At 41.0% G+C, this 23,250-nt stretch overlaps 1 protein-coding gene and 1 pseudogene across 4 annotated transcripts in view; one reads left to right on the plus strand and one right to left on the minus strand.

The window, feature by feature from the left end:
- The window catches only part of LOC149137947 (protein mono-ADP-ribosyltransferase PARP14-like), a 507,224-nt gene that overhangs the window by 147,328 nt on the left and 336,646 nt on the right, over window positions 1-23,250 (minus strand). The gene's annotated exons all lie outside the window — the stretch shown is intronic.
- LOC149137949 (uncharacterized) lies at window positions 16,985-21,565 on the plus strand (annotated as a pseudogene). The gene has a single exon (XR_016240679.1). The product of XR_016240679.1 is annotated as an uncharacterized LOC149137949 (transcript).

The raw sequence follows: 23,250 nt of genomic DNA on the forward strand, positions 1-23,250 counted from the left end.
ACTTCAATGGACATGTTGGACAGTACCACCATGGATACCAGGGAATGCATGGAGGCTATGGTTTTGGACCTATATATGAGAAGGGAACCAGACTGCTGGATTTCTGTGATGCAAATGATCTCATGATCTGCAACACTAACTTCAAAAAACCAGGCAGCCACCTAATCACTCACCAGTCTGGTGAACACATAAGCCAGATTGACTACCTCCTCACCAGGCAATGAGATAGATGGATGCTTAAAAATGCAATGTCTTTTCCAGGTTACTATTTAGTGACTTCAGAATTAGAAGTAGAAACCTCTGGAGAAACAAACCAAACTGGAAAAGAAGACTATGGAAGCTCAAAGACCCAGCAAACAGACAAAAATTAAGAGATTTACTAATGGAAGCTTCTTACAAAAGAGAGGAAGAGTTGGGAACATATAGCTTAGCGGATAACTGGAAGTTCTTGAGTGACAATCTCCTGAGGGCTACAGATGAAATCTGTGGTTGGTGCAGAGTCTCAGCCAGACCAAGGGTGACATGGTGGTGGAGCAAGGAGGTGGACAGAGCTATAAAAGCAAAGAGACAAGCCTGAAAAGACTGGAAAAATGGTGGAAACAGAGAATTATATGAGGTAGCCAAAAGAGCAGTCAAGTATCAGGTTTACATAGCAAAAAGAATAGCAGAAGGTAAGAGATTAGCAAATGTTCTACAAGGTGAGGGTCAGAGGCGTGAGGTGTTCAGGATTGCAAAGCAGTGTATCAGAGAGAGTAGAGATGTGGTGGGGGAGAAATTTGTGTGAATGGATAATGGTATGCTTGCACTTAGTGACTCCGAGAAGAAAGATGCATGGAAGTGTCACTGTGAAAGGTTACTAAATGTGGAAAATGAATGGGAGAAGGAGAGTCTATGAAATATCGAACCAGTTGAGGGACCAGCCATCACAGGTGATAGCAGCATAATAGATAAGGCAGTTAAGGACATGAAGACAGGAAAAGCCCCTGGGTGGGCCATCAGGAATCATTGCTGAGATGATTAAAATGTGTGGTGGCATAGGATACAGCTTAGTCACCCATATAGTTAATCAGGTCATTCAGGAGGACACCATCCGCAACGACTGGTGTAGTAGCATTATAGTTAGCTGCTACAAGGGTAAAAGTGATGCCTTAGATAGAAACAACTACAGAGATATTAAACTGCTAGACCAAGTCATGAAAGTTACTGAGAGGGCTTTAGCTCAATTGATTAGAAATAGAATTAAACTAGATGAGATGCAGTTTGGTTTTGTGCCTGGGAAGAGTACCACAGATGCCATCTTCCTAGTGAGGCAGCTGCAAGAAAAGTACTTGGCCAAAATCAAGTCATTGTACTTAGCCTTCGTTGACCTGGAGAAAGCTTCCAACAGAGTTCCTCGGTCTGTTACATGGTAGTCTGTAAGGAAGGTAGGAGTAGAGGAGTGGCTTGTTTGAGCTGTCCAAGCCATGTACTGTGGTGCTGTCAGGAAGGTGAGTCAGCTATGAATAATACAGTGATGAATAAGACAGGGGTTCACCAGGGCTCAGTTCTCAGCCCACTCTTATTCATTATAGTCCTCCAGGCCATAACAGAGGAACTCAAGACAGTGCCTATGGGAACTGCTATATGCTGATGACCTTGCTCTTATTGCAGAATCATTAGCAGAATTGGAGAAGAAATTCCAGGTATGGAAACAAAACCTGGAATCAAAAGGCCTTAAAGTTAACCTAGCCAAGACAAAAGTGGTTGTTAGTAAGAAAGAAAATAAAACTTTCCTTCTGTCAGGTAAATGGCTCTGCTCAATATGTAGGAAAGGAGTTGGAAGTAATTCCATTTGCTGCACCTAGTGTAGATTATGGACACATAAGAGGTTCCAGGGGTTCACAGGTAGATTAACAGATAAAGTCGTCTTTGTACGTGGCAGGTGTGCAGGAACAATAAGCATTAAGGGCATACAAGACTTAGATTCTCTCAAATGCCCAGGAGTCTATCTTGAGGCTGCAGATAGTTTCTGTTACCTAGGCGACCAAATTAGCAATGGTGGAGGATGCTCTTAAAGTATTGTTTCTAGAATAAGAATTGGGTGGAGGAAGTTCAGAGAGCCATTACCTCTGTTGCCAACAAAAGGACTCTCTCTCTCAGAGTGAAAGGTAGAATGTATGATGCTTGTGTGCAAACGGCTATACTCCATGGTAGTGAGACATGGGCTCTGAATGCAGAAGACATGCATAGACAGGAGAGAAATGAAGGTAGTACGCTCTGTTGGATGTACAATATCAGTGCACATGTATGACAAAGTGCAAATGTATTGAAAGAAAAGTTGGACATAAGAGAAATCAAATGTAGCATGCAAGAGAGAAGACTATATTGGTTTGGACATGTGATGCGTATGAATGAGGACAGCTGCATAAAGAAGTGCTGATCACTGAAAGTGGATGGTACCCGTGGAAGAGGGAGACCCAGGAAGATATGCAGCTGAAGTGGTAAGGACCAATCTCAGGATGTTGGGCCTCACAGAGGAAATGATAATGAACTGAGATGTCTAGCAATATGAAGTTCTTGAGAAGACCCACCCACATCAGCAAAAGTGAGTTCCAGAGGAGCTGTGTGTCCCGCCCACACTTAATAAGAAAACCCTTTCTTATACCCTACCCCAACAAACCAAACTACATCTCTTCTCTTCCTCACATTTCCACTTCATGCACTATACTTACCTCCCACTCCCCAATCTTGACCTCTTGGCCCTGTCTCACTGTATCATCGCTAATCACTAGCCCTCAACCTGTGTGTCCCACCCACACAAAGCAAGAAAACTTTTCGCACACCCCAACATACCAATCTCCATCTCTAGATCACTTCCTCACATCTCCTCCTTCATATACCATGCCTGCTTCTCACTCCCCAATCCTGTCCTCATGGCCCTGTTTCTCTATATATTGCTTTCCAGAAACCCTCCCCCCACTCTATATATACCCAGGTTCTCAACACTCCTCCCCCCTACTCTCTAATCAGGTTTCCTTGCCAATGTCCTGCCACTTATATTATTTGACCTTTGAACCACAAGGGCAATACCCTGCCACTTGCCACCATCAATATCTCTCTCTGCCTTTACTTGACCATCCCATTTACGTTCTGATCCCCATCCCTTGTGAGTATGCCCAGCACTTTGCCACCATCTCTATCCTACTGTCTTCCACCCTCTCTCTCTCTCTCTCTCCTTTTCCTGCATTTCCTTCTGGTTGAGCAACCATGTATTTCCTTTGTGGCAGTGCACCTGTTTCTCTTTCCATTCCTGATACCCCACCCCACCCTACCCAGCAAGATACCTGTTTCTATCTCTCTGTCTCACTATAACTTTTCATCATCCAACACAAGATCACCCCCTCCAATGTCCCCTCCTCTCTCAAAGGAGATTTCTTTTTTTTTGTCTTGCAAGGTACTTGGTGACCCTGTCAGTGCAGGTGCCACTTAAAAAGCATCCAGTCCACACTGCAAAGTGGTTTGTGTTCGGAAGGGCATCCGGCTGTAAAAATCTTGCCAAAACTGACCTCGCCTCAGCTTGTGCCACGTAAAAAGTACTAAGTACATTCTGCCGAGTGGTTGGTGTTAGGAAAGGCATCCAGCTGTAAAAATCCTGCCAAAACAATCATAGAAATCTGGTGCAGGCTTCTGCCTGGCCAGCTCTTGTCAAATCATCCCACCCCCGTGCCAGCATGGAAGGCAGACGTTAAGTGATGATGATGATGATGATAATGATAATGAGTTCAGTGGTACACTCTTATGTTTCATTTTTAAGATGTGATCACTTGAAATGTTTGCCAATTCTTTCTCCCCATCTAATGTCAGATCCAAACAGCTTGAATTTGCAAAAGGACCTCTAACCCAGTCGAATTTCTCTGTAGACAACAATGGAAAGTAATCATAAAGTTTTGCAAGATGTTCCCATATATGGGCATACAATTTCTTACTCATTTTAAAACTTTCCACTGATGAGAACATTTCTAGATTATGTTTCATCAGACTTCCTAGCCAGAGTTGAAGCTTTTTCTTTTTAATGCAGTCAGTTTATCTGTAGCTGTGAGGATATTCTCATTGTGGCCTTGCATATGGGAACTGAGCATGTTTAATCTGGAAAAGATATCGGTCAAATATGCCAGTTTCACACACCATTCATTCTGACCAAGCTGGTAAAACAATGGGTTTCCTTCTTGTTTTAAAAATATTTTTAATTCGTTCTTCAGTTTCAACACCCAATTTCAAACTTTACCCTGAGACAGCCAGGGAACATCTGTGTGTAGAAGTAGGCAGCGGTGTTCTGATTCCATGTCTTTGCATAGTTGAGCAAATAATCTTGCCTTTAGTGGTTTTGCTTTGTTGGAGTTTAAAATGTGCACAGTTTGATCCAAAACCAATTTCAAATCCTCCAGACTCTTGGAGATTAATGCCTCTCATCATCATCATCCTTTCACGTCCATTTTCCATGCTGGTATGGGTTGGACGGTTTGACGGGAGACTGGCAAGTCAGGAGGCCTCACCAGGATCCAATCTGATCTGGCAATGTTTCTACAGCTGGATGCCCTTCCTAATGCCAAGCACTCCGAAAGTGTATTGGGTGCTTTTTATGTGCTACCGGCATGGGAGCCAGTCAGGCGGCACTGGCATCGGCCAAGTTCAGACGGTGCTGTTTATGTGCCACCAGCACAGGAGCCAGTTGGGGCGGGTGGGGGTAGCAGGAATTGACCACGTTCGGATGGTGTTTTTTATGTACCACTGGCACGGAGAGTCAGTCAGGAGGTTCTGGCAGCAACCCACACATAAATGGTGCTTATTGTGTGCCACCAGCACTGGTAAAATCCACAACTACAATTTCCATTTGATTGTGATTTGATTTGATTTACTTGACTCAATAGGTTTCCTCAAGCACAGAATGTCGTCCAATAATTCAAAAGTACTTTTTAAATGGGCTGGTTATGTGACACTGGTATAGGCTATGGCTGTGATCTCACTCTACATGTCGGGTCTTTTCAATTACAGCATATCTCCAAAGGTCTCGGTCTCTTGTCATTGCCTCTGTGAAGCCCAACGTTTGAACTTCATGCTTCACCACCTCATCCCATGTCTTCCTGGGTCTCCCTCCTCCATGGGTTCCTTCTACTGTTAAGGAGTGACACTTCCTCACACAGCTCTCCTCATCCATATGCAACACATGACCATACCAGTGCAGTTGTTTTTCTTGCTGATTCTTCTTGTCTCCAACTTTTCCCTCAAGGCACTTACACTCTGTCATGTATGCGCACTGACATTTCACATCCAGTGGAACATACTAGCTTCATTTCTTTCAAGCCTACGCATGTCCTCAACACTCACGGCCCATGTTTCACTGCCATGAAGTATAGTAGTTTGCATACATGCATCATACAGTCTACCTTTCACTCTGAGCGAGAGGCCCTTTGTCATCAGCAGATGTAGGAGCTTTCTGAACTTTGCCCAGGCTATTCTTATTCTAGCAGCTGTGCTCTCTGAGCATTCGCCCCCTGCTACTGACTTGGTCACCTAGGTAACGGAAGCTATTGACTACTTCTAGTTTCTCCCCCTGGCATTAAATGGAATCAGATTTTTGAACATCTGTAGTGTTTATTACCCCTGTGCATCTGCCGCACACAAAAGCTATCTTCCAAGTAACCCTAACCCTTTTGGTGCAATGTCAATGAGGACTTTGCTTTTGTGAGGCTTAATTTAGAGGAAAGAGGCAGATGTGAGGGAGTAGTTTTGTTCACACCTTGAGGAGTTGGTAGTAACAGTGGAGAGCTTCATGCTTTCTCCACCGCAAGGCAAAAGGCTTTGAGGTGGTTCATATTCCCACACACAAAACATTTTGGCTTTTTTCCTTGTATATAAATGGGCATCTGTTCACATTCCTCAAAAGAGACAAAAATCAGGAATGTAATTTATTTCTCCTGGAGAAACTAGCATCTGGAATTCCATCGGAATTCTAGTCCTGTTGAGTTGTCAGGTGGACTTCACCTCCACAATCTCCTCATGCTCCTCTAAAATGGCTACAACTCTTGCTGGATCCCGGTGAACCAGCATGTTCTTCACTTAATTTCAAGTTAACCTTTACCTATGCAATGGGTAAACATCACAAAAGCTTGGGATGTGCAAGTTATAGCTGCCATTCTTCCTACTTCTTGCTCACTGCTGCATATAGCAGCTGCTGTCCCATCTTGCTTACCTTTGAATATATCTAGCACTGAGGGCCACACATCTTTGCAGCATTTTTTGGTCTCTACCAGAGTAGGAAATTTAAGTTTCCTCTCCTTGCGAGAATCACATTTATATACAATTGTTTGTCGTTTGTAAAGGTTTTTTTACTCCTCCTCACTAAGGCACATAACACCTGGTCGCATCATGTCACTTTTGTATCGCAGTGCTTTATTTTACAAATCTTGGACTGAAAAAACTGTCTATTAGCTAACTTCTTTCAAAAGAGATATAGCTATGGAATGGTTCATTATGTTATTATTGCTGCTGTTGCTGTTGTCGATGTCATTGCTGCTGTTGTTTTTGTGTTCCACAGTTACCGCTGTTGTTGTTTTCAATCTTGTTCATGTTGCTGTTGTTGTTTTTGAGGTTGTTCCTGTTGTTGCTATTATTGTTGTTATTGCTGTTGTCGTTTTCACTGTCTTGCACTTGTTACTGTCTCATCATCACAGCAAAAGAGGAAATTATATTTCTCTTTCTCAAGAAATCAATTTTAACTTCAGCCATGGCTGAATTCAGAGTTACAACTGCGTCAACAAAACGCTACTCTCTGTGGATTATTATGATTTTGCTGTAATCCGACATTTTTTAAAATTGGAAAAATAAATGAAATTTTGTCTTCCTGAAAATGCAGAACAATTCTTACACCCACAAAAAGGGACTGAAATTATACAAAATGTTACCACCATGATCCAGACAATGCAAGCAAAATATTTGTTAAATAAAATTTTGAAAGAATGGCGGTGGTGGTGGTGGTGGTGGTGATGATGATGATGATGGTGATGATGATGATGATGATGAGGAGGAGGAGGAGACGAAGAAAGCAGGAAAGAAAGGAAGAAATAGAGCAGAAAAAAAGAGAGAAAACATTTAAAAAAAACAATGCGTCGTGTTACGGCCCCACCCAAAAAGAAAAACAAACAAAAACAAATGAAAGCAAGAAAATTGAGAAAATGAATGGCTGTCAAAAGAAGGTGACGTAACGTAGAAATGTATTGACCAGCAAACATCATAGAGTAACCTTTAACTAAAGCGGCCTCAATTAATAGACAACTAATTTGAACATTATGAATATATAACTCCCACCTTTTCGATTATATAAATTATACCCGATTTCACTATAAAAAATCAAAAAAACAAACAAGAGCATTTCAAACTTTCCAGCAATCGTTCAGAGATGTTTTCAGGAAAGTGAAACTATTTGTTCGGCAAGTTCCGTAAAACATTCTCATTTCTTGACTTTGTTTTTCAGCTTACACATAGACCCCTATGTGCAAACCCACCCAACCATCCATCCATACATGCACATAAACAGAAGCGAATCGTGAAAGCATAAAACATGTATATTTATGTATGTATGCGTATGGGGGGGGGGGCGTGTTTTCTAGTCTTCAGCCGAAAAAAAAAAAGACATTCAACAAATAAATTTTATACGGAAATTGCCGAACAAATAGTTTCCCTTTTCGGAGACCTTCTCTGAAGGATTGCCAACTTTCCATTTCTTTTTTCCACCCATATTTACGTATGTATACAGGTATTATATATGTGTGTGTATATGTATGAAATGTATACTATATCTATGTATGTATGGTGTATTACATCGATTAAAAAAGACAGGAAATAAAAAAAAAAGTCTGTTTATTCAGAGATTCTTTCAAACCAAATCCAAACAAGTTTCCACATACTTCTTCGGTTGCTTCTCACTACATTTCCTGTTTCAAACCTAGCCCGGATTTCCTATATTTTCATTGTACTTGGGCAGTCATTTTGCCAGACAACCCCATCGTCTTAAATATTAACATAAAACCGATGTGTTAGTATCCCTGATAATGAAACAATTGTCTTCTTCTAGGGTGTGGCCTATATGAGGAGATTTGGCTGCCATTTCTAGCTTCACGTACGTTAAAGCTGTCAACATAATTTTACGGAATCCAGGTAACAAAAAATTAACAGGAAAGCTATGGGTAAATTTTCAGATTAACACCCGCACGATCTTCACTAGGGTGTTAGGGTCAGGGTGAGGGTATTAGGGTTAGAGTTTGGGTTAAGGAATTCCGTCCTTAACTGTAACCGTAAACCTAACCCTAACCCTGACCCTAAAACTCTAACCCTAACACCCTAGTCAAGATCGTGCGGGTGTTAATCTGAAAAATGACCAAACTATGGGGGGTTTGTCCGAGGGGGTTTTGTTCTAGGGGAAGGCATAAATTATTTGTGACTTTATTGCAGGTCACCATTTTATGACCAGGAAATCATGGCATACCTACACAAGTGCCCCTCCATCAATTTTGTTTCTTCGTAACTTTCAGAAATGTTGATGTTCTTGAATGAAATTTACTAGAAATACCTTTAAGAGGCAAAATATCGATGGCTTTGAAGACATACATAATGACACACATCACATATACCTACAGAACTTGGAAATATGCACGCACTCATACACACACATTCTGAAAATGAAGAAGAAACAAATCCGCGTAGTTATAATGTAATGGAAAGTATTGAAAGCGATTTTGTAAAGTATTTGTAAAGCAATGGAGAGACAGGATTAAAGAAATTCAGTTAGGAAGATGTAAAACGAAAACTTACCTCGTAACAACCCTGAACAAAATTGAAACTTAAATATTTATTTGATGGTTTTTAAGCTGTTCATTGGTTTAACAACAACTTTGTATGACTTCAATATTTTTCCTAGAAAAACGATCCCCCTCTGACCTCTTTTGTACAATTTACTTCTACGAAAACTTCGTGATAAAAGTTTATTATTATTTACAACAGATGGCATAAAGAAAACTTTTCAAAAGAAGAAAAACCTGAAATAGTTTTAATAGGACATGGAGGTGAATGTAGGTTAGAGAAGATTTCAATTTCATTTTTGTCAATCACCTCGATATACTTTATCTGGTTTTCTCCAGTGGTGGCCACTAGTTGGCGTGTTTTTTCTTTAGTTTGTGTACGCACACATACTTGTTGATGTATATTTTCCACAAAAATTCATTATGTGTGTACACACACAATATACATTTGTAGCAGATAGCTACCAAATTTCTAAGCTGGGATTTGAAACCGAATCCCCATTTTCCCACAAATCCCCTGCCTGTTAACTAGGAAATTTATGAAAGTATGGTGACTTCTTAGATCTTTCCAAAGCATCCATCGGTCAAAAATATGATGCAGAGGAAAAATACTTTGTATACTTTCACATAATTTAGTTAGCAATAATATATATATATGTGTGTTTGTGTGTGTGTGTGTGTGTAACGGACACCTTATAGCCTCAGATCGAGTTAGTTAAGATTTCATCATAGCTAAAAACAGATCGTCTACCTCGCTGCTTACTATAAATACAACACGGAACAGTAGATGGACAGATTGAATCTGGTTTCTGACTCGGACGTACGAAAAGCGGTTTTAACTGCTATCAACTCATCCAAGATATGCAACAACCCAGAACAACGGTTTTCACTGCTATCAACCAAGCTGGTGCTTTCTCCGCATATAACTCGTAGCTAGTTATACACGTTTGTAATGTAGTGATATGTTTCGATGTCCGATCAACGCAGTATCATTTATGCTAAATAAATGAAATTATACTCTGATTACCGAGTCTCTGCAGTTTATTCAAACCCAACAGACCAACTCACTACGACAGGATACATATCCAAGAAGTTGACAAAGGTGGAGCAATAGTAATTATGGATACAGATTACTACAAAGAAAAGATACTTAATAACCAGACATATTACAAAGAGGAATCAACACAACCGGAGAAAGCAACAATAAAAAAAAAATTGGAACATTGATCAATGAATACCAAGACTCTTTTACAGACAAGGAGAAAGACTATTTATGCAACTCAAGAAACAAAGAAAGCAATTTTTATGGATTACCCAAAATCCATAAAAGCTCAGAAATACAGGGAGCCATAAATGAACGGAGGAACCATTATATAAGAATACAAAGACCTGCAGACCTCACAATGAGACCCATAGTTGCAGGGCCCCAAGCGCCAACAGCAACTAAGCCACTTCATAGATATACTCCTCAAACCTTTATGCCCACTGATACCAAGCTACATAAGGGGTGACATAGACTTCCTCACACACATTCCAAATACGGTTCCAGAAAACACCATACTTGCAAGCTTCGATGTTACAAACTTATACACAAACATACCACACACTCTTGGTCTGGAAGTGATAAAATACTGGGTAGAGAAATATAGGGAACTCATAGATAAACGTTTCAAAACAGACTTTATCACAAAAGCCACCCAATTAATACTTGAAGAGAACACATTCTCATTTAACAACAAACCATACCGACAGATAAAGGGCACGGCTATGGGTACGAAATTCGCACCTTCATATGCCAACCTAGTGATGGGTTTCCTTGAGAACAAGCTATACGATGAAATAGGGAACACCTTCGAACACAACTTCAGAGAAGAGTCAAGAAAAAGTGGAAACGCTACCTCGATGACTGTTTCATCTTTTGGAACAGATCAGAAGAAGATCTACGAACATTCCACAACATCCTCAACACACTGCACCCATCTATCCACTTCACGATAGATACCAGCTACAATGAACTCCCCTTCCTAGACATCAACATCAAGATACACAACTCCATCGTCACAACAGACATCCACTACAAAAAAAAAACGACACACACCAATATTTAAATTTCTACTCCTGCCACCCATCCCACATAAAAAGAAACATTCCATATAGTATGGCAAGACACATATGCAGCATAGTGACCGACTCACAGACACGCCAAATAAGACTAGAGGAACTTAAAAACTTCCTACTAGAACAAAAATACCCACTCACCTTAATAGAAAACGGAATCGCAAGAGCAATAAAACTGGACATCACACAGAACTCCAAAAAAGAAAAACAAAGAAAACATCATCGCTTTCATAAGCACACACAACCCTACAATCACAAACATGTTTCACATTATACACTCAAACCTACCAATAATCCTACAAAGACCCCAAATGGGAAACCTACTTAACAAATATTGCATAAAAAACAGTAAACGCCAAGAGAAAAACTTAAAGAAACACCTAACAAGAGCGAAATTCTCAGCAGAGAATAAAACCGAATTCTACGTAAAAGAGTGTGGAGATGGTAGATGTGGAACCTGCAGCAACCCCATCTACAAATATATAGAGGGGAATAAATAAATAAAATTTAAGAGTGGTCACACATTCAAAGTAAATGCAGACATGAACTGCAAGACGCGGAACGTAATATACTGCATAACCTGCCCCACATGCAAGGAGAATTATATAGGTGAAACTGGAAATTCTTTATGCCAACGAGCCAGAATTCACCGATAACATGTCCGACAAGAGGAACTACGAAAAATTCCACTGAGTGAACACTTAGAAGCATGTGGGTAAGGAAAATTTAAGATCTTTCCCTTCTATAAATACCCATGAAATGACACCCCCTTCAGGAAAAATATGGAGAAGTACTTCATAACAAAATTCTCACCCAAACTGAATGGCTGAAAACATGAAAATCACAACCCAACTAGGTTCTTCAGCTTTGGAACAACAGAGCCTAAAAAAAACGGCAAGAAACCCAGATAGTGGGACATTTTTGTACCAACTAGAATTGAACCCAGTTACCTAGGTTCTCATATTTCTCTCTTACCTTTTTTGAACTAACCAGCTGTATAGATGTAAACACAATTCCTTCTTCTTCCTTCCTTTCCATTTACACTCCTTTCAGACACACACACGCAAGCACACGCACACATACACACACACACACACAAACACGCAGACACACACACCCACACGCACACACAAAAACACACTCTCTCCCACTGGGGCACTTACTCTCTGTCGTGTGTGCACACTGACATTATACATCCAGCGGATCATGCCAGCTTCATTTCTTTCAAGCTTACACACATCCTCAGCAGCATGGACCATGTTTCACTGCCATGTAGCATGGCATTTCGCACACATGCATAATACAGTCTATCTTTTATCCTGAGTGAGAGGCCCTTTGCCTCCAGCAGAGGTAGGAACTCTCTGTACTTTGTCCAGGCTATTCTTATTCTAACAGCTACACTCACAGAGTATCCACCCCCGTTACTGACTTGGTCACTTTGGTAACGGAATTTATAGAATGACAATGGAACAGAAATTACATAATCAGCTCCATTGACTTACAGCTGTTTCTGGTATTAAAAGCACTGCAGTCAGAGCTGTGTGCTTGTACATTACCTTATAATTTCCTTGGTTATGTATCATCAACATCTTATTTAACGTTCTTTCTCCAGTCTGAAGTTGGACAGTTTGACAGGATCCAATGGCTGGAACAACTGCATTACACTTCAGTATCTGCATTGCTGGGATTTCAATGACTCGATGCCCTTCCTAACCCCAATGACATTTGCAGAGTGTACTGGGTGCTTTGTTTTATAGCCCTCACACAAATGAACCTTAGAAAGAAGGGACAGACAAAAGGCTGCTCAGCATTTTGCCCGGCATGTTAACAGCTCTGCCAGCACACCACCTTGTCTTATAATAATAATAATAATAATAATAATAGAAATAATAGTTTCAATACTATGGAATAACAACAGAAAAAAAGATGGCATAAGCACACACCAGAAAAGCTCACAGAAAATGAGAAAGCAACCATACTTTGGGATACGTCAATACATACAGATAAAGAAATTAAGGCCAATAGGTCAGATATAGTTGTCAGAGATCACCAAGAAAAAATACTTGCTTGAGCCTGGTTCTGTATTGCCAATAACAAACTGTCAAATTAGCGATTTAACTTCAAGAGACATAGCAAGAGAGACATCACAGACTTGGCTACATTTGTGAATAAACATGAACCTAAACTTCTTCCAGAATGACGCTGTGCATATGACAAAATTTTTTCTTGCTTTGTTCTTCTTCTTATTATGATTTATATTATTTATATTATGAATAGATTTCCCAACTGAAGAATAAATTGAATTTAGAAAAACAAATTTCTCTACAACATATTTTGCTTTTTTTCTTACAATATCAAAGGAACAATTTCATTCTCAGGCAATACCACGTGCCTCTGCTAATTAACCTCTAAAAGTCTATCCTTACACTAAATATGAAATCAATTCGAATAGAAAATTGATGCTAGCAACCAAACAGAAAAGATCACCCCCACCAAAAAAAAAAAAAAAAAAGTCATGAAAAGGTGTGAGTGGTAAAAAATTTCGGTAAATTTTCAGAGTAACACCCACACGATTTTCACTGAAAAAAAAGAAAACAAAAAACAAACAAAAAAACAAGCACTCAGATTTTTTGCGAAGAATCAAGTACCCTGACCTAATATGCTGCAAATCCCTTATTTTTGTCCGGAAAAAGGGCGGGGAGCGAGATCCCCCGTCTCGGAATTATTGGAAATTTTTTTGTTGTTTTTTGTTGAATGAATGCCTGTGACATCCTAATGTGCTAAAAAACCCTTTTTGCGGTCCGAAAATGGGGTGGGGTGAGGAGGAAGCCTTGGAAATTTTATCCACTCCCAAAATTTCTAGGGTGTGAATTACATCGTTTGTTATTAAATATATATATATATATATATTGTGTATATTTGGTGTATATATATATATATATACTAGCAGAGATACCCGGCGTTGCCCACGTTACATGCAATGGAAGAATTAGACTTTTCTGTTATATTTTCTCTAATGAACTGGAATACCTATGATTCGAACTTCATCAAAATTGCAGATGAGCGTTCTTTCCCTCTTTACAAACCGTAAAAAATTCTAATCATGACACATGTATCCCATACTTGATCTTTATGCGCAGATTCCAAAATTCCAGTCTTATGGAACCTGTTAAAAGGATTTTGCTCCTGAAAAATGGAGGTCATGGAGCTCTAAAATGTGGGAGTTAAGGCCTTTATTGGGAGTGGGTGTTTTAATGTCAAACAGAGAAGTTGAATTGTTGAGAATCTTTTTGACTTGGGTGTTATATCTATTGTTCAAATTTCTTTGAAATAGGAAATATATGTATGTTCACTGGATTTGTGAAAGAGAGCAAAGCTACAGGAAACCAAAAGATGAATGATCACAATAAGCAGTCAGCTACCGTACCCTAGTCGTTACTACTCCCCAATGTAGAATTCCTCCCCATACAGGTGACAGGCACAGCCGTAAGATGCATTACGGATCTATAGCAACTGGAACGGCGTGACCCAAATGAAATAAACATCAACAACTATGTGATGTGAGGGGTAAGGGGAAATGAAAGTGTCACCTCTGGAGTTTGCAACTGACCACTATACCGATAGGTAACTGGACAGAATAAATTTACAATCTATAAATGTCTTTCAATAACCAGTCACTCATCTGGGAAGGCCTTGAAATCTGGGGACTATGTGTGACCCAGTGATAATAAAAAGACTCAAAGGAGGTCTGCAACCAAAAAACTTTACTGAATACTTTGCAAGTGAATCATTGGAGGCAAAAATGCCTCTCATTTACTTGACAATTTATGCACCACATTGCAGAAATCACAATGTAAGTATATCTGAAAGGATAGTCTTACACTGTTGTACCGTTGAATTACAAATAATGCTCATCTGTTATGTTCGGGTGACCCTATAGCTACCAATGGTACAACTGTATTCGTCTTTGCTTAGGAAAAATTACTATATTGTGGGTGTTAAGTCCCCATGAAGGGGTCATTCTAACTTCTAAGAAGAAGAAATTTTAGAAATATTACTTAATTTTGTCTACTATCTATGGTTAAAATTTCATCAACAGCAAAAATATATGAATTTTCATGGGGGTTATGGCCCTTATGCATTGAATATAATTACCAAATTTCGTAAAGATCCATTCATTACTTTTGACATAGTTTTGGATCATAAAAAATGACTAAAATTTGGGAGTTAAGGCCCCCGTTAGGGGGTCTTAGAATCCTCATGAGAAGTGGAAAGTTTGAGAGTACATCTTGATGTGTGTCAATTACCCATAGTTGAAATTTCATCAACAATGAATTTTATGAATTTTCATGGGGTTTCTGCCCCCTTTTGAGCCATCTCAAATTCAAACCAAGCATACTGCATTATACCTGCCCTTCTGCATTGAATCTAAGTTCCAAGTATCATAAGGATCCATTCAGTAATTTTGGTCCATGAAATTGTATGAAACACACAGTGTTACCCTTCTCCCTAGGCTTGGATTTTGTGTTTCAAATTTCATTAGGACCGGTACAGTAGTTTTCGAATGTATAAGTAACTCACGAACACACATAAAGACATTGACTTTTATATAATAGATATGAATATACACATATACATACATGTATATGTGTGTGTGAATTATATATATATATATACACACACACAAAAAGATAGATTGATAGATACAAATGAGTGCGCAAAGAAAAAGATGAAACACTGCCTAGTGGTGTTTTTTATTTTATTTCTTTCCTGCCGAGAAGGGGCTACACACAGAGGGGACAAACAAGGACAGACAAACGGATTAAGTCAATTATTTCGAACCCAGTGCATAACTGGTACTTATTTAATCGACCTCCGAAAGGATGAAAGGCAAAGTCGACCTCGGCGGAATATGAACTCAGAACGTAGCGGCAGTCGAAATATCGCTAAGCATTTCGCCCGGCGTGCTAACGTTTCTGCCACCTCGCCACCTTTGCTAACGTTTCTTATATCTTTACTGCCCACAAAGGGCTAAACACAGAGGGGGCAAACAAGGACAGACAAACGGATTAAGTCGATTACATCGACCCCAGTGTTCCACTGGTACTTAATTTATCAACCCCGAAAGGATGAAAGGCAAAGTCGACCTCGGCGGAATATGAACTCAGAACGTAAAGACAGACGAAATACCGCTAAACATTTGGCCCGGCTTTGGTCGGTCTAAGGCTATAGAAGAAGACACAAACCAGGTCACCACACAGTGGGACTGAACCCAGAACCATGTGTTTTGGAAGCAAGTTTCTTGCCACACTTGCACCCATGTATGTGTGTGTGTATGTGTATGAGTGTATATATGTATGCATGTATATATTTGTATATATATGTGTACAAATTACATGTACATCTATATATATACATCAATACATAGACAGTACACATATACATGTATATATATACATTGTAAAAGCTGATAGTTGTAATAGAGACATTAGTCTCTCTCTATCACCTTTCAACAGCATTATATATTAAGGAACAGTAGAACAATTTAACAACATAATAAAAATAAGTATTATTTTTTATGATGCTTGGTTATATAGATCCTGTATCTCTCAGCTTAGCAGCCGCTGATTAATTTGTAGTCAGCATTGGAAGGTAAAGAGCTTCCTTGATGCATGCCAGAGGAGCAAGTAGCTATCACATCGATGGCATCGTGGTGAAGAGTGCTTTGTTGAGGAGCAAGGTGTTGCCACGTCGAAGGTATCGCGCTCAAGAGGCTTAGAAAGTGAAACAAACTCTTTAAGTACTAGTTTTACTACGCATGCGCACTCGAGGGGCTTCCGGTGGTGAAGTCCCTTACGCATGCGCAGAATAGTACTTCCTCAATGGCGGCTATAATTTCGTGCCACTACAATGGTCCCCCCCCCCCCCCCCGAGTGTGTAGCACGAACAAGGAAAGGGTTGTAGTGGGGGCCTGAAACATGATGCGGCTGTAGATATATAATGAAAAAGAAACAATTTCTTAATACAGAGAATGGAAATACCCAACAATGTAATACAATGCACATGGAAAATAATATTCCAGCGGCACAAGTCAAGTTCAGCTTGGTAAGTGTTGTTGGCTGTAAAAAAATTTTTTTTTTTTTTGCTTACGTCACTGCAGTTCCTTTATTACTTGTGATTGATGCAGTGGCGCAAGAAATGTCGGAGTGTTCAGCACTAATAGGGAAAAACACAGTTTGAGCCTTTTTTACAAAAGAAATGCTGAAAAATGCAATAATATACAATGCAGTCAAATATAAATTGTCTTGGAGAGTTTCTTTGGCCAGTGCACTGTACGGCCAGACCTAGTGACATAGGGTTCACTTGTGGTAGTTCTCAACGATGAAGGTGGAGAGTTCACAGGTGTATGTGTTGGTGATGGTGATGATAAAGGTGTATGCAAAGGTTGAAAAGGGGGTATGTCAGTATTGTCAACGGAAGATGTAGTTTTATCAAAATTCGCTTTCTTCAGACGGTCGACAGACACGGTCTCCGTACGACCATTAGCGTCCATTTAAAAAAAATTTGGATGTGCGAGAGAGCACACGAAAGCGTCCTTTATAAGGAGAAACAAGGGGTCCTCTGACAGAATCATCCCTAACAAACACATGTGACCAAGAATCAATGTCTGATGACACTTTAGAAGGTGGAGATTGTTGCCGGGGACTCATAGTAGGAAGGTTAGAAAAATAATCTCGTAATCGAGTGACATAGGACGCTGGATTTGGAGGCTGTAATTTGTCTGGTACCAGCATCGTACCAGGCAATGCCAGTGTGGTACCATACAATAATTCTGCTGCAGAAAAACCAAGGTCTGCTTTAACCGCAGTCCGGCGTCCAAGTAGGACAACAGGAAGAAATTCAGTCCATGACTGCGGATTGGGCGAGGCGAGCAATGCGGCCTTTAGTTGCCTATGAAAACGCTCCACCATCCCATTAGAAGCGGGATGGTAGCTGGTGGTGCATATATGATGCACTCCCAGGATTCGTGATAACTCACGAAATAATGCTGCTTCAAATTGTCGACCATGATCCATAGTCAAGCTGGACGGTACGCCGAACCTAGAAACCCAACCAGAAACGAAAGCTCGTGCAGCAGTCTCAGAAGTAATATCTGCTATAGGAATGGCTTCTGGCCAGCGGCCGAAACGATCGACACAGGTTAAGAGATATGAGAACCCGCGACTCACAGGCCATGGTCCAACCAAATCAAGGTGAACATGGCGAAAACGGGCCTCTGGAGAAGGAAATTGTCCGAGTGGGGCACAAACGTGTGCCTATGGACTTTCGCACTCTGGCACTTCATGCAAGAGCGTGCCCAAGTGGTAATTGATCGCCGCATGTTGGGCCAGAAAAACCGAGCAGTGACAAGTTTTACTGTTGCAGAGATGCCCGGATGTGACAAGGAATGAAGGGCATCAAAAACAGAATGTTGATGGTTCTCAGGTACTAAAGGCCTAGGAGAACCGGTGGATGTGTCACACAATATAGAGCCTTCTGATGAAGGGAGCGGAAGATAGGCAAATTTACAATTGTTGAATTTTGGTGAAGTTAAATCTAACGTCGAGAAAAGAGGTTGGTCCTGTGAAATAGCAAGTAAATCAATTGTTGCAGGAGAGGAAATAGAACTGACAGGGAGTCTCGAGAGAGCATCATCAGGGATGTTCTCCTTCCCTGGCACATGACGAATGTCACCTGTAAACTGTGAAATATAGTCCAGGTGACGGAAAGCACGAGGGGAGAGTTTGTCTGTTTTAGAAGAGAGAGCGAACTTAAGGGGCTTGTGATCAGTATAAATCACAAACTCCCGTCCCTTGAGCTGGTGCTGAAAATGCCGAACAGACAGATAGATTGTTAATAGCTCACGATCAAAAGTACTATATCTGCGTTCGGCAGGCTTCAATTGGCAAGAAAAGAAAGCCAACCTCAGAACCTGAAGCATCCACAGATAAAGAGAGCGGAGCATCAGGAGCCGGATGTGCAAGAACAGGAACGATGGATAATTCCTGTTTGACAGACTCAAAAGCAGACAACGCCTCTGCAGAAAGAGTGAGTTGAGCATCCTTCTTAGAATGGCCTTGTAGTAACCTTGTGAAAGGAAGTAGCTTGTCTACACACCGGTCTATAAATCTTCTGTAGAAGTTGACCATGCCTAAAAAATGCGAAGCTGTCGCAAAGAAGTTGGAGGGGCGATGCGTTGAATGGCATCGACCTTAGCAGGAAGAGGTTTGATCCCATTAGAATCCCTATAGTGTCCCAGAAATTCCAGGGAGGACTGCCCGAAAACACACTTATCGGGGTTTATCTTTACATTATATGCGCGGAGTCATTGAAAAAGTTGCGATAAATGGTGGAGATGATTCTCTTTTGTATCACTAGCGATGAGTATATCATCGACATAGGTGAATACAAAATCAAGTCCACGAACAACTTCATCTATAAATCTTTGGAAAGTGCTTGTCGCATTCCGCAGACCGAAGCTCATGAAAAGAAATTCAAAACAGCCAAAAGGAGTAGCGATGGCAGTTTTGTGACTGTCCTCTGGATTAACTGGAATCTGGTGATAAGCCCGAACCAGATCAATCTTGGAAAATATAGTGCAACCGTGTAGATTTGCTGAAAAATCCTGCTAATTCCTAATTGGATAACGATCTGGGACCGTTACAGCATTGAGTCACCGATAGCCCCCCACCGGACGAAAATCAGAATCACCTTTACGCGCCAAATGAAGGGGAGATGCCCATGGGCTGGTGGAGGGGCGTATCAGGCCGAGTTGAAGCATGTGTTCAAACTCGGCTTTAGCCGTCTTAAGGCGGTCCAGTGCCAAACGTCGTGGACGCGAGAAAACAGGTGGCCCAGTTGTTTTGATATAATGGAGGGTGGAATGAGCGGGCTTCGCCAGCTTGAAAGTGATATCCACCAGCTCCGGAAAGGAACCTAGAAGAGAATGAAAAACAACCCCAGCAGTGGCAATAAAAAATTATGGGCTAAGAGGGGAGTTGGTAGAGCTCTTTGCCGGTGTAGAAAGGGATGTCGAATCGTCGACAAGCCTCCGACGCCGAACATCTACCAACAAGTTAAAATGATTTAAAAAGTCCGCACCCAAAATAGGATGTGGAATGTCAGCTATGACAAAAATCCATTGAAAATCTCTACGAAGACCAATGTCTGGCCGTAGAGAAAGCTGACCAAAAGTTAAACAAACTCTTTAAGTACTAATTTTACTACGCATGTGCACTCGAGGGGATTCCGGTGGTGAAGTCCCTTGCGCATGCGCAGAATAGTACTTCCTCAATGGCGGCTATAATTTCGCGCCACTACAACATCTATATTTATACATCTATAGGAACCTGGCAGGCGTGAAGTGGATTCGATCCACTTTACCCATATTTGAATAGCTAGGCCGAAGCGGTCTCCACCACTTGACCCTTTTCTGACCTCTTCTGCTCCATCTAGAATTGAGGTAAACAAGCTAAATCCTTTGCACTCACTGCCCTGCTTCATGGCTATTTCAACAGGACATTCGCGCTTGGGTTGAGAGTTGCGCTGCCTGCCAAAAGACGAAAATACAGCGACATGTAAAATCACCTCTCGGCACTTTCACAACACCGGACGCACGTTTTCAACACATCCACTTGGATATAGTCGGACCTCTACCACCCTCTCAAAACTATACACATCTGTTAACCTGCATCGACCGCTTTTCTCGATGGCCCGAGGTTTTCCTTCTGTCCGATACTTCAGCGGAAACCGTCGCTAAAGCACTGATATCACACTGGGTATCGCGCTTTGGTGTCCCCGCGACCCTCACGACAGACAGAGGACGGCAATTCGATTCGCGCCCTTTCAGTGAACTCACGCGCCTGATCGGTTCCAAACACTGCCGCACAACAACGTATCATCCAGCGGCAAACGGCATGATAGAGAGATTCCACAGGCAATTAAAAGCAGCCATACGTGCATGTCCAGATATAACCAACTGGATGGAATTCCTTCTTCTTATTCTGCTCGGTATCCGTATATCCGTTAAGGACGACATTGGTCACTCCTCGGCTGAGTTAGTTTACGGCACCACTCTGGCCCTGCCTGGGAAAATGATTGCTCCAGTTCCTCCAAGGGATATTCCTGATCCCACATTTTATGTACATCGTCTACGCGCACATATGTCCCATCTCTCACCTAACGCACCCCGTTCGCAGAAAACCGACACTTATGTTCCCTCGGACATTAACCAATGGACACACGTTTTTATTCGGAACGATGGAATACCATCGCAAATCCGTCCACCGTATTCTGGACCCTACAGAGTACTATGGAGAAAGGAAAAATACTTCCTCGTTGACAGAAATGGCAAGCCAAATACTATTAGTATTGATCGACTTAAGAAAGCTATCGTCGAACCCGAATTCTCCGCATCATAGTCCACTCCGAACCAAACCGACACAGTTTCGTCAACACCTCCCGCAAGTACTTCAACGTCTTCACAGCACCCTCGAACAAGAAGCGGGCGAAGAGTCCGCTGACCAGCGAAATACATACAAGTTTGCTATTTCAAAAAGATTCCAGGCGAGTGATTTACAGGCACCAATGCTTTAATTTCCACACAAACAGCTACAAAATTGATTTATATTTTTTTTTCTTTCAACTGAACATTTTATTCATGAACTGAACATTTTAATCATGAACTGAACATTTATGCATCACCTGAATTTTTTGTCTGCATACCTTCTCAATTTGATTCATATTTTGCATGTACCTTTTCTCGTTCACTTTGAAAATGTATTGTTGCATACACACCCGCATGCACCTTTTCCTCAGTGCCCGGCCTCGCACACGCATCTGCACACATGGTTCATACACACACGAATGCTATCTCTGTCACATTCATGCACCACACATGCCTATCTCGCCTGTTTTCCATGCTCAATGCGCCCTTGTAGACACAACTCATCTCTGTAAGACCCTAGGCTGGTCACGCATACATAGAGAAAGTTGTTTGTCCCTTACAACGCGCTAGCATGTCACACTTTTATTCCTGCACGATCGAGGCTTATAATACCTCATGCACCAGCTGGCAGTCTCAGCCTTACTGCATATTCAATACTGTACACTGTATTTGTAATCAATGCACTAGCATTAGCCTCAGCCTTGTAAGCTCTATTGCACTCATGCACTGGCATCTCTATTATGCATCTACTCTCTTGTTTTGCAACACTTCTGCGTCAGCTCAATTCTTCTCCCGACACAAAGCACGTCGGATGATCACATGCTCTACGCTCATGTTTAGACATAATTTCCCTCCGTTAGACCCTTGTTTGGTCACGTAATTAACAGAGAAAATGATCTGTCTCGCGCATCACTTCAGCATGCTTACACTGTCGTCCTTGCTAACTCAGCAATTAACCACGACAGCAGCACCAGACGCATTTCACCTCCAAGGCATTTCACACACTGCAATCCTGCAGGAAGATCTTTCTTATCATGGATTGAGAATGCGGATTTTGTTCAAAACGGGGGCACCAGTTTTCATTTATGTTTTATGTAGTGTTTTTGGTACCGAAAGACTTTCAAACTTCGTATACTTATCTATTTTGTGTTATAGAACAGAAAAAAATGTTTGTATTCGAATTTATTACATGTAAAAAAATTGTCTTATTTCGATAATTTCAACCAATCACTGACAAGTATTCAGCTGTTTATACTTACTCCTTTGGCAGTTTAAGCGGTGTAAAGCGTATTTAATCTCCATTTATAATTTCGTTAACATCTGCCTGAACTGTATGTGTACAACATTTGCTTTTTTCATTTTCATTCACGCGTGTTTATTTCGTTAACATCTGCCTGAACTGTATGAAAGGTTTATTAGCTACTGCCTAACCCTAACCCTAACCCTACTGCCAATATGCTTCAGCCATTTTTTGACAAGGAAATAATAATTTTATCACCGCCAGAATCGTTTGTTTACGTAGTCAGCACTTAATGTATTCGACTGAATGGACGTCAGTCATTGGTTGAAATTACAGAAATACGACAACTTTAACATGAAATAACTTGCGATGTACGTTTTTTTTTTGTTAAGAAGACTAAGAGAAAAAGATGTTTTATATGACATATTCTACCAGTGTCCCAAGTTTCAAAGTGTTTCGTTAAGAAAATACTGGTGCCCCCGTTTTGAACAAGATCCGAGAATGCACCCACTCGCTCCCCTGAGCTCAATTTTGAAACGTGCCACTGCACTTCTGTATACGCCCTCACGCGC

This window comes from Octopus bimaculoides, chromosome 1 (assembly GCF_046866305.1).
Source record: "Octopus bimaculoides isolate indiv1 chromosome 1, ASM4686630v1, whole genome shotgun sequence".
NCBI classification, from domain to species: Eukaryota; Metazoa; Mollusca; class Cephalopoda; order Octopoda; family Octopodidae; genus Octopus; species Octopus bimaculoides.